The sequence below is a fragment of the Cupressus sempervirens genome, chromosome 3 (genome assembly GCF_028749045.1).
Source record: "Cupressus sempervirens isolate cs-2001-9-10 chromosome 3, ASM2874904v1, whole genome shotgun sequence".
NCBI lineage: Eukaryota > Viridiplantae > Streptophyta > Pinopsida > Cupressales > Cupressaceae > Cupressus > Cupressus sempervirens.
Genome location: NC_143120.1, coordinates 679,355,581 through 679,368,045, shown reverse-complemented (window position 1 = coordinate 679,368,045; position 12,465 = coordinate 679,355,581). Strand labels below are relative to the sequence as shown.

General features: G+C 31.5%; 1 pseudogene; it reads right to left on the bottom strand.

Annotated features, from left to right (window-relative positions):
• LOC149568550 (endoglucanase 25-like) overlaps window positions 1-12,465 on the bottom strand; it is a 136,049-nt pseudogene that overhangs the window by 46,648 nt on the left and 76,936 nt on the right.

Below are 12,465 nucleotides of genomic sequence, written 5' to 3'. Positions count from 1 at the left end.
AAATGGTTTATAAAGTTATATCTTCTAATAAACATAGGATAGTAGAAAGTAGGATAATAAAGGAAAATTAGTCACACTAATGCTTCATCTCCATCTGCATAAATAGATAATCCTCATAGGCTTACTAGAAAATAAATAAATTGTGGCTAGTTATGATAAGTATCATTCCCTTCCTCACAAGATACAAGACATTCTTTCATTCACACAATTTGTTGGGTATCAAATCAAATGTAAAAAGTAAACAAAAATATAAATATAGTAATGAATCATTGGGAGAAGTGAAGAATTAATTGTGCAAGAATAAGGAAAGGAAAAGGGTCACTTGTTTACAAAGTGTGAACTACAACTCATCAAAATCAATGTAAAAATCAATCATCATGTGGTACCCATAAAAAAGAAGAAAAACCTTGGATCAAGAGGAGGCACATAGTATACCATTGAGAGTCTATGTTGATCACAAAATGGATCAAATTACAATCATGCCCTAGCCCATTACAGATGTTTGAAACATGTAACCAAGGTATGACATTTATTCTGATTTTTGTAAAAACAATTTTGATCATGAGGTAGCATCCATTTCACATGGATTCAATAACATGGTTGAGTCTTCCTATGTTCGTACTCAAGTTGATAGTGGTGCACATGAGATATATATTGTGGACTCAAGGCATAAAGGTCATTATTTTTTTCATCACACTATTGAAGATGTTAAAAGGACACAAGATATGTGTATGGATGGTCACAAAAAGCTGAGAAGGTCAAACTGAATATTGCCCAAGCAAGACAACACTTACAAGAGGTCAAGGAAAGATACAATAAGCTAGATAATACATTTGCACCTATTTGTGACGATTTGGAGAGTTAACTTATAAAAATGTATAAAACTAAATGGATTTTTATAGGTCTTAAATTTTACATTTGCAACATTAGATCCCTACAATTGGCATTTTAATTAACATATTTCATTGGTAGGTGTAATTATTGTGCTATCTTGATATAATTAGTTTGAGATTTTATGGGTAGGTGATATTTTTTATATAGGTCGGTTGAAGCCCCAGACTAGTCTTAGTTGTTTCCCTACACACGTGATTAATGCTATCTCCTCATATTGGTCACCATAGTGTAGATCTCTAGCCGCCTCAATTTTCTAGTGCAATTTTTGTGTGCATAATGGAGTTGTTTTTTTCTTGAGCCATATATTGCATATATAACATTGTAAGGGTTCCCATTTTACATGTTTTTATTTTTTATTGTTATATAAGGAATCTAATTGTAACTAATGGTTTTTGAAATTCATCCGTTCATAAGAATTTTTACTATAGGGAACTATAAGACTTCGCAAGCTGGCATCTAAAACCATCTTAGGTGGCGTCATCTCTCGCACTATCTCTACTTACTTGCCCTCAAACTAGTTACTCCAAGCAGGTGGGTGTTCTAAAAATAAAAAGTAAAACATTCATCTCCATCCTATACCCCTTCTACACAACAAAAATTAGGGTTTTGCACTGTGGGGAATAGGAAGGAGACTTCATTTCAATTAAAACCTTAAGCACAAATTAGGGTAACCAATAGACACAAAATAAAGCATAAGTACTTCAAGCTTAACCTACATGCCTCAAACTAATTAACATCTTTTTTGTGAGGCAAAAATACAACTTTTCATAATATAAGTATGTACCTGCTATAAAAATGCAAGGAGATCTTAAAATTGTACTTGTTGTCTGCACAAATTTTCCCACCAAAATTTCTTTCTTCTTGATTCAAATCCATACATATCAACTCCAACCCTTTCTTAGGTTGAAGAACATTCATTAATAGAATATATCTCTTGACCTTACATATTCAATCTACTTGTTCAATCAAAGAAAAACTTTTATCGTTGACTTTCCAAATTTGCAAAAAAAGGCAACAATATTTGTTGCATGACAACTTTTTGTCAATTTTTGCAACTTTTCCATATTTTTAATCAAATGCCTTCCAAGGTGATAAAATTATATATGCAAATGTATGTACATATGTATGTATGTATGTATATATGTATGTGTATATATATGTATGTATGTATATATGTATGTATGTATGTATGTATGTATGTATGTATGTATGTATATATGTATATATATATGTATGTATGTATGTATGTAAATAGAGAGAGATCTTGTGAATTGTGGAGATCGGTGGAGATCTAGTTTTTTTTTTTGTGCCCTTGTGATCGCTATATATGTATGTATGTATGTATGTATATAAATAGAGAGATCTTGGCATAATAGAAAAACAATAAAACTCACTCAACAGGTAGCATGGCCATGAGTATTGTCACAAGCTTTTAAACATAACTATATAAGGAGTGAGTTAGCATGTATATAGGTTAACATTGCATTAACTGTAAACTACAACACAATGGTTGCACTAGGGTATTCAATGCCTCTAGTGTGTAGACATCTTGAATATAGTCAAGTAGAACTTAACTATTTTAAGACATTATATGTTAACTCACGAGGCTCATTCCCTTGTAGAAGCCTCTTTCCAAATCACCCAAGATGGCTAGAATATTTGGCTTGGCACCTCTTATATTGCTCAATTTCTTAAGTTCATCTCTGATATAATTTTGATTATGTATAAGAGGATTATATATTTCTTCATTGTTTCCAATATCTATGTTCATTCTAAATATGTACTAAGAGGAATTCAAAAAAAATTGTATTTCAATTCTCTCTTGGAGACATAATCATATTTTATTCCTTAATTTTGGATGCAGTAATGAGGGTTTTAACTCAGGCCATGGAAGAGTATTTGGGTTGTGAGCACAAAATTGGGAATGATATATGTTGTGTTTTCTTTTAATTTTTTTTTTAATATCTAAAACCAACTTCACATTGTGTTCTAAGTCTGGCATACGTGTTTGATCCTCAATAGCTTTCATTTCAACATTTTAGGATTCAAGTTTCCTTTTCATTATATGTTTGGTTTATTAATGATTTCCTCCACTTTGATTACTATATGATCAAAAATGTTATGAAGTACTGAAGCTAGTAGTAGCTTCTCTCATGTCTCTAGAAAATGTAACATAGGTTTAGGGTCCCTTGGCTCCCAGGAATTTGTAGCATAGGTTCAAGGTAGTAACTACTTATACTCAACTCTTTTCATTGAATTTATTCACATTGCAACAATGACATTACCTCTAAACCATGAAAAGGATGTTGAAGTGGTTCTAAACCTTGAAACACTCTTATAACGTAAGAAATGGCAAAACAAATGTAGATGCAATACATGAAAAATTGTACAACTTGTAGCCTTTATATATACAGAGAGATCTTTTTTAAGGTTCTTATTACATATTAGCATAATAGAAAAATTGTTCGAGATGCAAGCATATTCTAGAACCCAAAAAAATAAAAAAATAAACTCACTCAACCTGTGCTAAGTGACAAGCCATAAACTAGTTCAATTGGCCTAGTTGTTGATTAGCTGGGTTGACTATAAATTCTTGTAGAATTGTCATTAGATTAGGTACAATAAAACAATTAATGAGTTGTTTCCAACTAGCATTAACTTGACTGGTCTATTTAGACCCATTGATTATTATCACAAGCTTTTAAACATAAATATTTAAGGAGTGAGTTAGGACATATATAGGTTAATCTTACATATATAGGTTAATCTTACATTAACTGTAAGCTAAAACATAAATATTGCACTAGGGAATTACACTATTACAATTATAGAAAAATACCTGATTTTCCTAAGTGGGTTTATAATAGCAAATAATTTTATTAGGTGAGTAAAGCTCACTAGTGGTTATAGGAATATAACTACATCAAAAAAATTAGAAACCAAAACTACATATTCATTAGAGTGAGTAGTTCAAGGGTCTTGATCTTGTGGATACATGAATGTAGGTAGCTTGGTAGGTAGAGTATGCCTCCAGTGTGCAGATGCCTTGGACATAGTTAGGTAGCATTGGACATAGTTAGGTAGCACTTAACCATGTATGTATGCATGTATGTATGTAACTTTTATATACTTAATAGTGCAATCCACATGGGTGGGGGGTGGAGGGTGGGGGGATGGGAGGAGGGTATTGAGTTTGCACCTTTTGCAATACTCCATTTCCATTATTCGCTCTCTATGAATCAACAGTATACAACTTTATCACTTGTACCTCTAATTTTCAAATAGTATGAACCATAATAGTTTCTTATAATTCTATAGTTCTCTTTGTAAATTTATAAAATTGAATTGTATTTATGTATATTTTTTTCAAGTTTGATATTTCTCTTTTTCTTGACTCACAGTCCAAGAATAAGTTTTCAAAACACGTATCAAGACCAGTTGGAGGTTGAACCACAAAATTGTAAGAATGATTGTGCCAAAAGAGCTAAAAAACATGATTGGTGCACGATAATCATCTTTTTATGCTCTTCTTGGCACATTTGTTCTTACATTTTATGATTTTTGGTGAGAACAAAATTGTAAACCAAGAAAGTAGGTGATCCAAAATTAAATCATAATAGGTTGAGGTGTGTTTAGATACCATATTTCACATGTTATTGAATGTTTCTTGAATGTTTAGGGTAGTAACTCTTTACACTCAACTTTTTACTAAATTTATTCTCACTACCATAATGGCATTACCTCTGAACCATGCAAAGGATGTTGAAGTGGTTCCCAACCTTGAAACATTCTTATAACTTAAGAAATAGCAAAGAAAATACATATGTAATACATGAAAAATTGAATGACTTGTAGTCTTTATATATAGAGAGAGATCTTTTTAAAGGTTCTTATTACATATTAGCACAATCTAAAAATTGTTCTAGTTGCATACATATTGCAGAATCTAAATAATAAAGTAATAAAACTCACTCAACCCATGCTAAGTGACAAGCCATAACCTAGTTCAATTGATCTAGTCTTTGATTAGCTAGGTTAATGACAAATTCCTATAGATCTATCATCAAATTGGGTACAATAAAACAAACAATGAGTTGTTCAACTAGCATTAACTTGACTAGTCTATTTAGACCCATCGATTATTATAAAAAGCTTTTTAGTATACATATATAAGAAGCGAGTTAGGATGTAGATATGTTAATCTTAAATTATTGTAATTATAGAAAAATGTTTGATTCACTCAAGTGGGTGTATGATGGTCAAGTGTTGTATTAGGTGAGTAAAGCTCACCAGTGGTTATAGGAATACAACTACATCAAAATAATTAGAAATCGAAACAACATATTCATTAGAGTGAGTAGTTCAAGGGTCTTGATCCTGTGGATACAGGTACTTAGGCAACCTGATAGGTGGAGTATGCCTCTAGTGTGCAAACACCTTTGACATGGTTAGCTAGCCTTGAGCATAGTTAGGTAGCACTTAATCATGAATGTATGAATGTATGTATTTATGGATGGATGCAGCTATTCTTTACTTAATAGTGCCATCCACATGGTGGGGGGGGGGGGGAAGGGGAAGTTTAGCTTGCACCTTCTATAATACTTCATTTACATTATCCGTTCTCTTTAAATCAAAGGTATATAACTTTACTACTAGTAACTATAAATTTCAAATAGTACAAACCACAATAGTTTCTTATAATTCTATGGTTCTCTTTGTAAGTTTATAAAATTGAAGTTTAAAAATTAATTACATTTATGCACATCTTTTTCAAGTTTGATATTTCTATTTTTCTTGACTCACAATCCAAGAATAATTTTTCAAAACACATACTAACCAATTGGAGATTAAGCCAAAAAATTGTAAGAATGACTATGCAAAAAGAGCTAAGAAACATGATTGATGCATGATAATCATCTTTTTACACTCTTTTTGGCACAATTGTTCTTACATTTTATGATTTTTGGTGAGAACAAAATTCCAAATTAATCAAGTAGGTGATCTAGCATTAAATCATAATTAGTTGAGGTATATTTAAATACCTTTTTTCACATGTTATTGAATGTTATGTGTTAATGTGCTATTGTTAATGAATGTTAAAGGATGAATGTTCTAGGTTGTTGTACAAGTTCTTAAGCCCAAAATAGAAAAATCATGATTTGAAATAAAAACTTGGGTTCTTAACTTAATGAATGAGCACACCAAGTGAAAGACCATGCATGATGAAGGATTATATGATTTTCTACATATTTCACCACATAGAAGTGCATTGCAGGTTCACACACATTCTTAAGTAGACATTTGTGATCACTAGGTGTGTAAAGGCTCCATGCAAAAATGTGTATAAGCAAAAAAGGTCACCATGAACATTTTTCAATGACATGCTTACCAAGAGCATACACAAGTTCCTCAAGGTGACTTCACATTATTAAATTTTCATGTTTTCTAACACTGTTGCTCTTCCTCCATATCCTACACAAAACGATGTTGCCTCCAACATTGCAACCATATGATAAATGGGAACAACACATGCCCGAGCCATAACCTAGTTAAATTGCTCTAGATGTTGATTAACTGGGTTGATTATAAATTCCTATAGAACTATCATTAGATTAGGTACAATAAAATGAACAATTAGTTGTTCCCATCTTGTAGGATCAAATACAGTTTTCCAAGGTGATAAAATTGCATATGTAGATGTATAACTTGACTGACTAATTATATAAAGGATATGAAAGTTATATGAGCACAATGAGAGGAATACTTGATCACACTAGTCACTTTTTCTTTAATTTTTTTAACATTCTAAAGTACAGTCATATCATTAATGTTTTGAGATCATCAAATTTGTGTGTCACTTAGTAAAACTCTCTTCCAATCACTTTAAAATTAAAAAATAATAGAGTTCAAAAATTAATAAACTTACTAATATTTGATAGGAGTCAAGTCATGTTTTATTATTATTCAAAGAGTAAGAGGGTGCTGGTTCATGGAATAGATTATTGACCTACTAATAGTACAATAATATCACTAGTACAATTTTAGCACAACAAAAATCTATCAAAAACCAAAAAAGAGAGTCAATAATAAAAAATGTTGAGTAATGATGTTATTAGCCTAATATATAGTGAGACTATTTTAAAAAAAAATTTGGCTGTTGTCGATATTTCAACATAGCTTGTCATTGATGGTATGACAAGCCCATCAAATCATCTCTAGATGTCCTCGATATTTTGATGCAGACTGACATCGATGGTATAAAAAACCTACCAAATCATCTCTAGCTGGCATCAATAGTTTCACAGGGTTTTCCATTGATTGTATAACAAACCCATCCAATAAATCAACATTTCAAATTAGTTGTCTGATGCCCCCATGTGACATAGATGAGGATAGTTTTCGATGGAGTGACTCTTTGATAAATTGACAACCATGGAGTTCATCAAACTTTTGATGCAATTCTAGTGATGTTGACTCTTGATGGTTAAGTGTTAAAATTTTGACCACCCACATGTCAAAAAATAGGTCCAAATTTACTAGTGAGTGTAATGCCCACCTGTAGTTTACTTTTATGTTCTAATTGCCAAACTCTTTTAGACCTATTTCATGTATTTATTAGTTTCAAAGGTATTTTATTTAAGCTATATGATATTATTTCATAACTTGGATTACAAATATATCGGTAATAATTGCTTTGTCGATTACATTTCACATGTTATTAATGATTATGGCTAATTATGTTTTAATGACACTTTGATGATTCCTAGTTAGCAAATGTGGTTGATTTCATAAAAATGTTAAATGAGATGTCTTTAATGATGATTATGTTTGTATTCATAGAGATCCATCATTATATTTGAGCATTTGATAAGTTGACTCATGATTGATTATGGTACTTACCTCATACTTGCATGTGCATGATGCACATGTCTATTTTATCTTTTTGTTTGACATGTTTGATGTGGTTAAGGGAGGGAATCATAGTCACCTACTAGTCGAGATCTACATGATGTACCACTTCTTGCCATTGGCTATTTATTTTAAATATATTTATATACATGTACATGTACATGCTTATCTTTTATGCAGGATGCAAATACCGAGCATCGATTTCCTTGAATTGTGAGGATGAGCGTGCCCTATTACAATTCTCAAAAGGTGAGAATGGAAAGGTAATGATCAGGTCTAATCCCATCCATAGCCTAAATACTTGTCCTGGAAGGAGGACTTATAATTTTGACTGTCTACCCTTTTTAAAACTTGTGAGTCTTTTGTGCATATGTGGTTTGATTCTTGCTTTGGTTGTTTTTCCTTATGTATTTCTTGAGGTTTGACTTGGTGATTTGCCTAATAGACTAGTTAATTTTGGTTCATGGACCAATCATTGATATTGATTTATCAAGTGTTATTTAATTGAATAAAATAGAAAAATGTTAAAATAGGACAATTTTGCATTCGTTGGAATAATATGAATTTTTAGCTAAATGAAAAGATATAATTTAAAAGTCCTAATTTAGAAAACTACATTAAAAGATTTTAGAAATTAAATGTTAAATATTATGTAGCATTATTATTTAATTGATAAAGATTTTAAAATAATCTAGTGGCATTTAAGTAATGCGCTTAAATTATCTTTATTAATTAAATAATAAATAAATATGTTTTTATGATTTTACTTTAAGTAATAAAGTTGAGAAATAAATAAATAACCAATAATAAAAGAATATTCTATTTAAAAAGTGAATAAGTATGCATGAAAGGAACAATTACATAAAATAATTACAATATTAGGGTTATGGGGACATAAACCCTAAAAGGGAATTAGATTTCTATATTAGAGGATTTTTGAGTCATTATTGCACGCATAAGTTCTGGAGATCAACTCCGAGGTTTGGAAAGGAAGAGAAATTTCATGGCTTGAAGGAATTTTCTTGCAGTAGGAATTTCATTTGGCTATTACATTTTAGCATGAGTGTGGGGTAGGGTTTGAAATCCCAGAAATGCATTCTCAATTTGGAAAATATTTGTATGCTTCATGCTTGATTGGATGTTTGGAATTTTGTTTGTCATTTTGATCATTTCTCTAGATCTGATTAAAAGAAAATTAGTTTCTCATTGTTTTACAAAAGAAAATTTAGGGAGAAAATGAATTTATTTGGCTATGGTTTGATTGGATAAAATTTAGATCTATTTTACAAATTGTTCTTTTGAAAATCTACTCATTAGTATTTTTTTTTTAAAAGGGGTCTGTTGGAAAACTTGTCCTCTATGCACAAACCTGATATATTAAATTTTTATTTTAAAAAATATATTATTTTAAAAATAAACAATAAAATTAAATGAGGGAGGGTTTTTAACCCCCCCCCCCCCCCCCCCCCCCCCCCCCTTCCCTTTGGCTTGAATGTTGCTACAAGACAACATATGAAGCTACCTTGGCAGCCTATGTAACTACCTCAGTAGCCCCTTCTTTAAGGAGGCCATGTGAGCCCTTCAGGCTGTGATCGCGGGGTTCTTTTATATGTATATGTATGTTATTTTTTAATATATATTATGCTTTAATATTTTTAAAGTATTTTAAATTAATTTACATATTCTACTTTAAATACTAAAATTTTAATATAGTTTTATTAAAACTAGTTTTTAAATTTACTTATTAGATTTTAAATATAGCTCAAAAAAATAAAAATAAATAAATAAATAAATTATATATATATATTGAAGTGGGTTAGTAATAAACTTAATTATGATTTCAAAAGGGGTTATACTTTATGCTTAGAGTTATTATGACTAAATCTCATTATTCTATTGAAATTTGACTTTTAGAATCATCAGTTTAATTATGACAACTTTATTGGCTTATGATATTTAAGTTGTCTAATGTAGAGGACTTGGAATATATTCAAATAGTTAGTTATAGTGCATTATTTAAACTTGGAATCAAGTACAACTTGATGACTAAAAGATGCTCTATTGGCCAAACTAGACTCCTCATAACAAATGATTTTATCTTTGTGACTTGATTATCTATATTTTCTTCTAGTATTACTTGTAGTCTAATGTTGATCTTTTATGATGGTTCTTTTCCTAGGAGTTGATATCTGACCAACTAGGACGTACACCAGAGGTTGTCTTTGTGTTTTATTTTATGATGTATATCTATTCTAGATATTATGATGATCTCATCTTTTAAATTTGAAACTGCATTTACGTTTACTTATTTTGGGAGAACCAATTGTTTTTGGGTTGCTTGTTAAGTATTTGAGTTTGATCATTATGGGTGTTGTGGTATAGAATGGTATAGAACACAACTATGTGTTGTGTACTTAGGAGATGTTGTCTAGGTACATGTCTTTGGGAGTGGCTTGAAGTAGGGGTCTAAGACCCGAGGTGGTCAGTGCCAGGGTAACCTATTGTAAGTTATGTAATAAGTGATAATCTAGTAATTAATATTTTGGGAAACAACTAAAAAGATAAGTTAGATATATTGCCTCGCCCATGGCTTGAAAAATTATATAGACTAAGGATGGGAATGGGATGATAGTATGACTAATTTGCCTCATCTTCTTGAGAGGGTTTTTTGGCTCCACATGTGTCACACTGAGGGTTCAGGGTTTAGAGTAACCAGTCTAGGGAAAATAAATTCTTGAGCATTTGAGGTATATTGAGTGATCATTCTATGGTAACTCAAGTAGTTTGACCATGTGATGACACTCCCTAGTATGTAGTCTGAGTCTCCTCTGTAGATTTTGTATTTTCCTGCGGTGGTGTAGTTATTGTTGTTGTGCTTATTGTTGGATGTATTTAATGTGGTTATTTACTTTCATTGATGGTGGCTGGTGATCCATGGGTGATGTACTTTTGACATGTGGTTCTTGACTTGAGGTGGATATCTTTCGTTGACCTTAGCGTATGATTTTAGTGATTTGATCTATGGTTGTGCATTCAAATTTTTTATTTTTGGGGGATTTTAAATGTTGCTTTTAATTTTTCAAAACGGGTACCCATTTTTTGAATTTCAAATAATAGGTACCCGTTTCTTACAACATGAGGCAGGATTTTTTTTCCTACCTCAAATTTTGTTTTAGGATAGGCTTGATGAGAACAAACCTATGCCTTGGCCTCTCAAAATTGGGCTAAGGCATTAAACTGACAAATTCATGCCTTGCCATAATTTTTAGTGGATCTTCCCGATCAATTTCTTTTATGAAACAAAAACCAATTAGAGCTCCCATTGCCTTGATTTTAGAAATATAAATTTTATAGTTTTATGATTTTATTTACTATTTTTGTATTATTTTTCAATCGAAGGTGGTACCTAAATGTAAAATAGTGATATTCACTAAAACCTTAATAACTTTTTTCTTTTACGATTTTTCTTGAATTAATTCATGTCATCAATCTACATTCAAATATTTTGATGTTAGCAAAAGAAATTTTAAACTAGTAAAATTTTGATCAAATTATGGTGTTCGTAAATAAGTAAACTTGAAACTTGAAACCAAATACTTGAACAAAAAACTTGAGAAATAAGTAAACTTGAAACTATTTGAAACTTGAAACTTGAGAAATAAGTAAACTTGAAACTTGAAACCAAGTAGTTGAACAAAAAACTCTGAAAATGATACAACTTCTGAACATGGAACTAGAAAACTTATATCACTTTCTAAATTCTTTGTTTATGTCATCGAGTTATGACATCATATTTTATGATGGATTCTGAGATGCCATTCTTGTTTTTGGGTGTTGTAGGAGAGATTCCTTTTGGCCCTAGATCCATTGGTAGGGTTTGTAGCTCAAGACGCCATAGAAGTTGTGGGAGAGGTAGTCATCGTAGCCCTCTCTTGGTTCATACAAAGAACTTTATTCAGGAAGAGGAAAAAGGGGACAATAGTGTTGAGAAACATATTGAGTCAAAAGGACCTATCACTAGAGACTTGGTTAGAGAGATCCTAGAGTGCTTACCTTTGTAGGATAGAGTTCATTATTCAGAGCATGGAGAGAGAGATAGGTCTAAAGGTCTTATATGAGGGAGCCTAGAGAAAAGAAGGTGGCAATCCATTCTAGCCAAATAAAGGACCTACTATGAGTCAAAGTCAAACCTTTTAACAAAGAAGGTACTAGATATGATGCTAAGAACTGGTTGATCTGACTAGATAGGTTATTTTCCATGCAAGACTTTGACTCCAATGCCAAAGAAAGATACACCATCACCCACTTAGAGGTCTTTGTAGCCATTTGGTGGAATATAGAGGAGAAGAAACCTGGGATAAATATGTAGACTATCACATGGGATTTGTTCCTCAAACACTTCCATAAGTGAGTTCTATTGGAGAAGTGACAAATAGAGGGTAGATGAGTTTCATGACTTGAGATAGGGTACCATGACTGTGGTGGAGTATGTGTGTAAGTTCTTTGAGCTTATTCCTTATGTAGGAATCAATGATGGCTCACCGTTGATGGTCCAATATTTCATTAAAGGGCTTAAAAATGGAATCATTGGGGGTGTCAAGGTTTTCCAACCTAAAACCCTTGAGGATGCAATTTTACAAGATACTTTCATCGAGGTGAGTG